Genomic DNA, 6970 nt, shown 5'->3' on the forward strand with positions numbered 1-6970 from the left:
CCAAATTTGGAAAAGAAGTCAAACAGCCAGCTTTGAAAGGGAAGCATTTTAAAGGAATAATGATCCAAATTGGAGAAAAGAGAAATGAAACAGTAAAAATGTCTATGTGAGCACTATATACTTTCAAACACTTTGCCCAGGTGATGGGATTTACTGATCAAAGTAGAAAATAAGTGGTTTTCAGCACATGCTCTCAAAGTATGGATATATTTTATTTGTAAATTATACATACACACATATACAAGTTACTTGTAAACTATATGTGTATACCTGCAGTATCAGTCCCATGTATATTATACGTATGTTATCCCATGCAACCACCTGTATTTATATGCAAATATCCCATGTGCATTACAAATGCCACCAAACCCAATTAAAGGAGGGAACAGGTAGAGACACGCCATGCTGGAATGAGGGTGTGAATAGTCAGACATTACGTACAGAATGCCCTCCCCTGAGTATTCATAAATGTACAGTCAGAGGTAGACCTTGAAGAGCATGAGGTCAGTGTGTGGGCTCCAGGGACTGTGTGATCCCCTGGAATCCTATGTAACATACCATATACACATTCATATACACATTTTCTAGAGACAAGATCCACATATTTCATCAAATTCTCAGAGTTACAAAAGAGCTCTGAAAAAGTCCAGCATCACTGATTTACACCAACCTTACCCTTTAGGATCTTCCCAGTCAGTCAGCATACACGTCACTCTCTTCCTAGCTTCTGGTATAGTCTGGAGCCTGATAGAACTTGTAGGGTCCCACCCTTTATTCTTCTGTTCTTTCTAGAATGCTCCTGACATAGGGAATCAAAGACATTGGAAAGAAGACATTAAAATCAAGAAAATGGCAACCTGTAGACAATTTAGCATGAAAAGCGTTGAGCCTAGAGTGACTCACACAGATAATCAGTTTGTGTACAGATTGCAAAGCTTTCCTCTGCCTTATACTTGAGGGTGACACTTGGAGAAATCCTGAGGAAATGCTGTTATAAGGAATTAATCATCAGAAGTTATAGTCAAAACTAATATGAGATCTCAAAAGAGCTCCCAAGTGGAGTTTAGTGGTGGCTCTTCTGTGACACATTCTAATACAGGGAGAAACTTCATTCTCCTTTCTTGCCTGTTTCCTCAGCTAGAACATTAAACGATGGGCCAGGTGATCTCTAATGTCTCATAGACACCACCAGTTACTGAGGGTCTACTTTGCTAAATGCCGGGCAATCAACAGGCAGAATCATATCTCCCCCAATCCTCATAGAAAATCTGTAAGGCAGCAATGCTTCTCGGCTCTTCAGTTCTGAAATTCTCTTATCTAACTTGTATAAGGCACTGTGTCTTCACAGCAGGGCTCTGAGTAGGACTTGGGTCTCCTGACTCCAGCGTAAATATTCTTTCCTCTATACCACTAGTCTTGACACTTAGAAAAAAAGTGGTTCTCAGCATGTACTCCCAAAGTATGTATATATTTCATTTGTAAATTATACATACACACATATACAAATTACTTGTAAAGTATATGTATATACTTGCAGTAATAGTGCCATGTACATCATATGCATATTATCCCACGCGACTACCTGTATTTATATGCAAATATCCCACGTGTGTTACAAAATAGATACAGATGGAAATTTGAAAGTGATGAGCTAAAATTTTAATACTGAGTTATTTGTTGCAGGTATGAAATTGTACTCTTACTAAAAGGGATTATGACTAATATTTTAGGGAGCATAATGGAATTGATTATACATCATTTTTAAAAATCGGTTAAATCCCTTGTGATTTAGCAGTTTATGGATCTGTGTCTAATATAATTTAGACTATTTCCCTACGTGGATTTAGTGGCTGTTGTAATCTAGGCAAAGACAGATAAGCTTTGATTGCGCCAAATCTTAGTTTTTGTCCCCTCAATTCAGCATACAAACGTTTGTTGAAATTCAGCTAATGCGGTTCCCTCTTCCCAGATGCCAATGAACTGTTTTTATTTACTAATCAGAAGGTGCTGCATTTTAATATTTTCGACAAATGTGCTTGAAACTTCTGACAGTCTTTTGCTTAAATTTTTTAAACTGGCTGGAAATTGGTTTCCAAGTTAAGTGTGAAAACATGAAAGTTTCTATAAGCAATTCACTTAAACCATTTTCTTCAAAAAAGCCACAGGATAGAAACTTTTCCCAAGATTCATTTTCAAAATGTTCTCTTTATAGCATGAGATTCTTACAAAAAGTCATTATTTTTCCCCCACACTGTTAAGTTATATTTACCTAAAAGGGTAGATTAAATGCATTTATTACTGCTAGGCAGCACACTCTGACAGCCACTTTTCATCACAGGAAAGGTCAACAATTTGGAGCTCTTGACTTTTGCAAAAGAAAAAAAGATGTGCAACTCAACTCCCCATTCACAAATCTCCTAACACTGCCACAAAATGAGCAGCAAACTTCAGTGTCGGAGAAAAGATGTTCACGGTCACCCTTTATCTTTTCACAAAGCCTGTTAAAGATCTATTATTTAAGAGGACAAAATGTGCTAAAAACTACTTACCTAGGCATGAATAAACTGATTCATACCCCAATTTTCAGAAAGCAAGTAGAGAAGGGATGGGGCCAGGTAGAACTTCAGCTCTTCCCTTAGGAACAATAGATAGCTCAGAGACCATCATGCCACGTGGCCATCGGCCATGCAGATCAAATGGACATTTGTACATTAAGTATTATCCAGAGATTGGCGGTGGGTGCAGTAGCTTGTGGCTGTCATCTCAGCACTTTGGGGCACTGAGTCAGGAGGATCATTTGAGACCAGGAATCAAGACCAGCCTGGGTAACATGGTGAGACCCCGTCTGTACAAAAAATAAAAATAGGTTTTGATAGGTTTTGTTGCTATTATTGTTCAGCTCAAATAATTTTTTAATTTCTTTTTTTTTTTTTTTTGAGACAGAGTCTCTCTGTCACCCAGGCTGAAGTGCAGTGGCACAGTCTCAATTCACTGCAACATCTGCCTCCTGGGTCAAATGATCCTCCTGCCTCAGCTTCCCCAGTAGCTGGGACTGCAGGCATGCACCACCACGCCTGGATAATTTTTTTGTATTTTTTAGTAAAGACAATTTTCACCATGTTGGCTAGGCTGGTCTCAAACTCCTGACTTCAGGTGATCCACTCAACTTGGTATCCCAAAGTGCTGGAGTTACAGGTGTGAGCCATCACACCCAGCCTAATTACAATCTTGATTTTGCTATTGACCCAGTGATCATTCAGGAGCAGGTTACTTAATTTCCATGTGTTTTCATGGTTTTGAGGCTTCTTTTTGGAGTTTATTTCCAATTTCATTCCACTGTGTTCTAAGAGACTACTTAATATAATTTTGATTTTCTTAAATTTATTAAGACTTGTTTTGTGGCCTATCATATGCTACTTTGGAAAATGTTTCCAAATGTTTTGGAAAATGTATATTCTGCTGTTGGGTAGGATGTTCTATAAATATATGTTAGGTCCATTTGTTGTAGGGTATAGCTTAAGTCCATTGTTTCTTTGTTGACTTTCTGTCTTGATGATCTGTTTAGTACTGTCAGTGGAGTACTAAAGTCCCCCACTATGATTGTGTTGCCATCTGTCTCATTTCTCAGGTCTAGCAGGTTAATTGTTTTATAAATTTGGGAGCTCCAGTGTTAGATGCATATGTATTTAGAATTGTGATATTTTCCTGTTGGACTAGTCCTTTTATCATTATAGTGTCCCTCTTTGTCTTTTATTCCTGCTGTTGCATTAAAGTTTGTTTTGTCTGATATAAGAATAACTACTCCTGCTCACCTTTGGTGTCCATTTGCATGGAATATCTTTTTCCACCCCTTTATCGTAAGTTTATGTGAGTCTTTATGTGTAACGTGAGTCTCCTGAAGACAGCAGAAACTTGGTTGGTGAATTCTTATCCATTCTGCCATTCTGTATCTTTTAAGTGGAGGATTTAGGCCATTTACATTTAATATTAGTATGGAGACGTGAGGTGCCATTCTATTCATCATGCTATTTGTTGCCTAAATACCTTGTATTTTTTCATTGTGCTATTGTTATATAGGTCCTGTGAGATTTATGCTTTCAGTAGGTTCTATTTTGGTATATTTCAAGGATTTGTTTCAAGATTTCATGTTTCTTTTAGCAATTCTTGTAGTGCTGGCTTGGTGGTGGTGGATTCTCTCAGCATTTGTTTGTCTCGAAAATAAGTATCGACTGTCCTTCATTTATGAAGTTTAGTTTCACTGTATACAGAATTCTTGGCTAATCAATTTTTTTGTTTAAGAAGGCTAAAAATAGGACCCCAATCCCTCCTAGCTTGCAGAGTTTCTGCTGAGAAATCTGCTGTTAATCTGGTAGGTTTTCCTTTATAGGTTATCTGCTTTTGCCTCACAGCTCTTAAGATTCTTTCCTTTGTCTTGACTTTAGATAACCTGATGACTATGTGCCTAGTTGATGATCTTTTTGTGATGAATTTCCCAGGTGTTCTTTGAACTTCTTCTATTTGGATGTCTAGATTTCTAGCAAGGCTGGGAAAGTTTTCCTCAATTGTTCCCTCAAATATGTTTTCCAAATTTTTAGATTTTTCTTCCTCAGCAACACCAATTTTTCTTAGGTTTGGACGTTTAACATAGTACCAAACTTCCTGGAGGCTTTGCTCATTTTTTTTAAATTCTTTTTTCTTTGTCTTTAATGGATTGGGTTTAATTTGAAAGCCTTGTCTTCGAGCTCTGAAGTTCTTTCTTTTGCTTGTTTGATTCTATTGCTGAGACTTTCCAGTGCATTTTGCATTTCTCTAAGTGTGTCCTTGATTTCCAGAAGTTGTGATTGTTTTTTATTTATGCTATCTATTTCACTGAAGAATGTCCCTTTCACATCCTGTATCATGTTTTTGATTTATTTAAATTGGACTTCACTTTTCTCTGGTGCCTCCTTGATTAGCTTAATAACCTTCTGAATTATTTTTCTGGCAATTTAGAGACTGCACCTTGGTTTGGATCTATTGCTGGTGAGCTGGTATGATCTTTTGGAGGAATTAAAGAAACTTGTTTTGTCATATTACCATAACTGTTTTTCTGGTTCCTTCTAATTTGGGTAGATTATGTCAGAGGGAAGATCTGGGATTCAAGGGCTGCTGTTCAGATTCTTTCGTCCCACGAGGTGCTCCCTTGATGTGGTGTTCTCCCCCTTCCCCTAGGAATGGGGATTCCTGAAACCTGAACTGTAGTGATTGTTTTTGCCCTTCCGGGTCTAGCCACCCAGCGGAGCTACCAGGCTCCAGGCTGGAACTAGCGAGTGTCGGCAAAGAGTCCCGTGATGTGATCTGTCTTCAGGTCTTGCTGCTGTCAATACTAGCACCTACTCTGGCGGAGGTAGCAGGGGAGTGAAGTGGGCTCTGTGAGGGTCCTTCGTTGTGTTTTTGTTGAGTGCGCTGGTTTTGTGTTGGTTGGCCTCCAGCCAGGAGGTAGCGCTTTCACGAGAGCATCCTTGCGCTCTTGCGCATCCTTGCGGTCCTTTAGGGAAAATGCAAACTTGCCCTCAAGTTAATGCAAACTTAACACCTGGTTAAGTATTCAGGTTTCTCCGGCAGTGGGCAGGGCCATAGAGCTCCCAAGAAATTATGACCTTTGTCTTTGGCTACCAGAGCAGGTAGAGAAAGACTACCAGGTGGGGGCAGGGATAGGTGTGTTTGAGCTCAGCCTCATCATCTTAATCCTAGTGTCTGCATGCATGTGTCTTTAAGGTAGAATGGTTTATATTCATCTGGGTATATACCTAGTAATGGGATTGCCAGGTCAAATGGTAGTTCTGCTTTTAGCTCTTTGAGGAATCACCATACTGCTTTCCACAAGGGCTGAACTAATTTACACTGCCACCAACGGTGTATAAGCATTCCCTTTTCTCCACAACCTTGCCAGCATCTGTTATTTCTTGACTTTTTAATATTAGCCATTCTGACTGGTTTGAAGATTTCTTTTAGACAAGGGTTTCTCTGTGTGCTGTTTGTCCCTAGTTAACCCAGCATGTCCATGCAAAGAACTATAGTGTCCCTGAGTAACTCTCATCCTCTTCTGTTTCTTCTTACCCAGCCTTCAATGTCAAAACTGATCCCAGCTCTTTCTCTAAGTCTGTTCCCCACATGTTGGCATTTAATGGTGATATTCTTTCCATTACACCCTAAGACCTCTCTAGAATCGAAGGACCATTTATCCTGTGCTTACAGTTGTAGCTAAAGGACGTTCTATGTAAGGACATTCTATGACATTCACTCTGATCACCACCTCCACTCGCCTATGAAATAAAGACCCCCTTAGGCCCCTTTCCTGGGATTCCATGGCCCAGCAGGATGGCATCACAGAGAGTTTTATTATGTTTTCCTGTGAAAATATCATTTGTGCAGTGTTTATTTATAGCTAACCTCCCTGTCAAAGTGTGAGGATCTACGTATTATAAGAACCACTTTATAAGTCAAGAAGCAAAAACAGAATCACAGCTTTTCAGCGAATTATCTAATAATTGGAAAGACTTTGAAAACTTCTGTCCCATTTTCAAAAGGTCAGAGTGTACTTTTTTTAAAAATGAATTGTTCCAATAAAGTAGCAGCTGTGTAGAATGAATACCTTTTTCTATGCCCACTAAACTGTGATTCATATAAAAGCAAAGGTCTCTTGAACTAATGAATAGCTGTTAAAGTTAAAGATCTGTGCAGAGAATAATGTGTAGGTGCAGTTCAGAGAGTTCTGGAATTATAGCCACACTATAATTGAACTCAGGGGTTACAAAAAGAGCTTTGAAGACCAATGATCTCTGTTTACTCATAGAACAATAAAAGTTAGTAAAAACCTATTTCCAATCATTCACTCTTCCCTCTGAACTAAAATTCCTTCCAGCACAGCCCAGGATCTGTGGTGTGGGGAGCCTTCAGCCCAGATGCAAACTCCTCAAGCAACGAGCCC

Source organism: Gorilla gorilla, chromosome 8, assembly GCF_029281585.2.
Source record: "Gorilla gorilla gorilla isolate KB3781 chromosome 8, NHGRI_mGorGor1-v2.1_pri, whole genome shotgun sequence".
Taxonomy (NCBI): domain Eukaryota; kingdom Metazoa; phylum Chordata; class Mammalia; order Primates; family Hominidae; genus Gorilla; species Gorilla gorilla.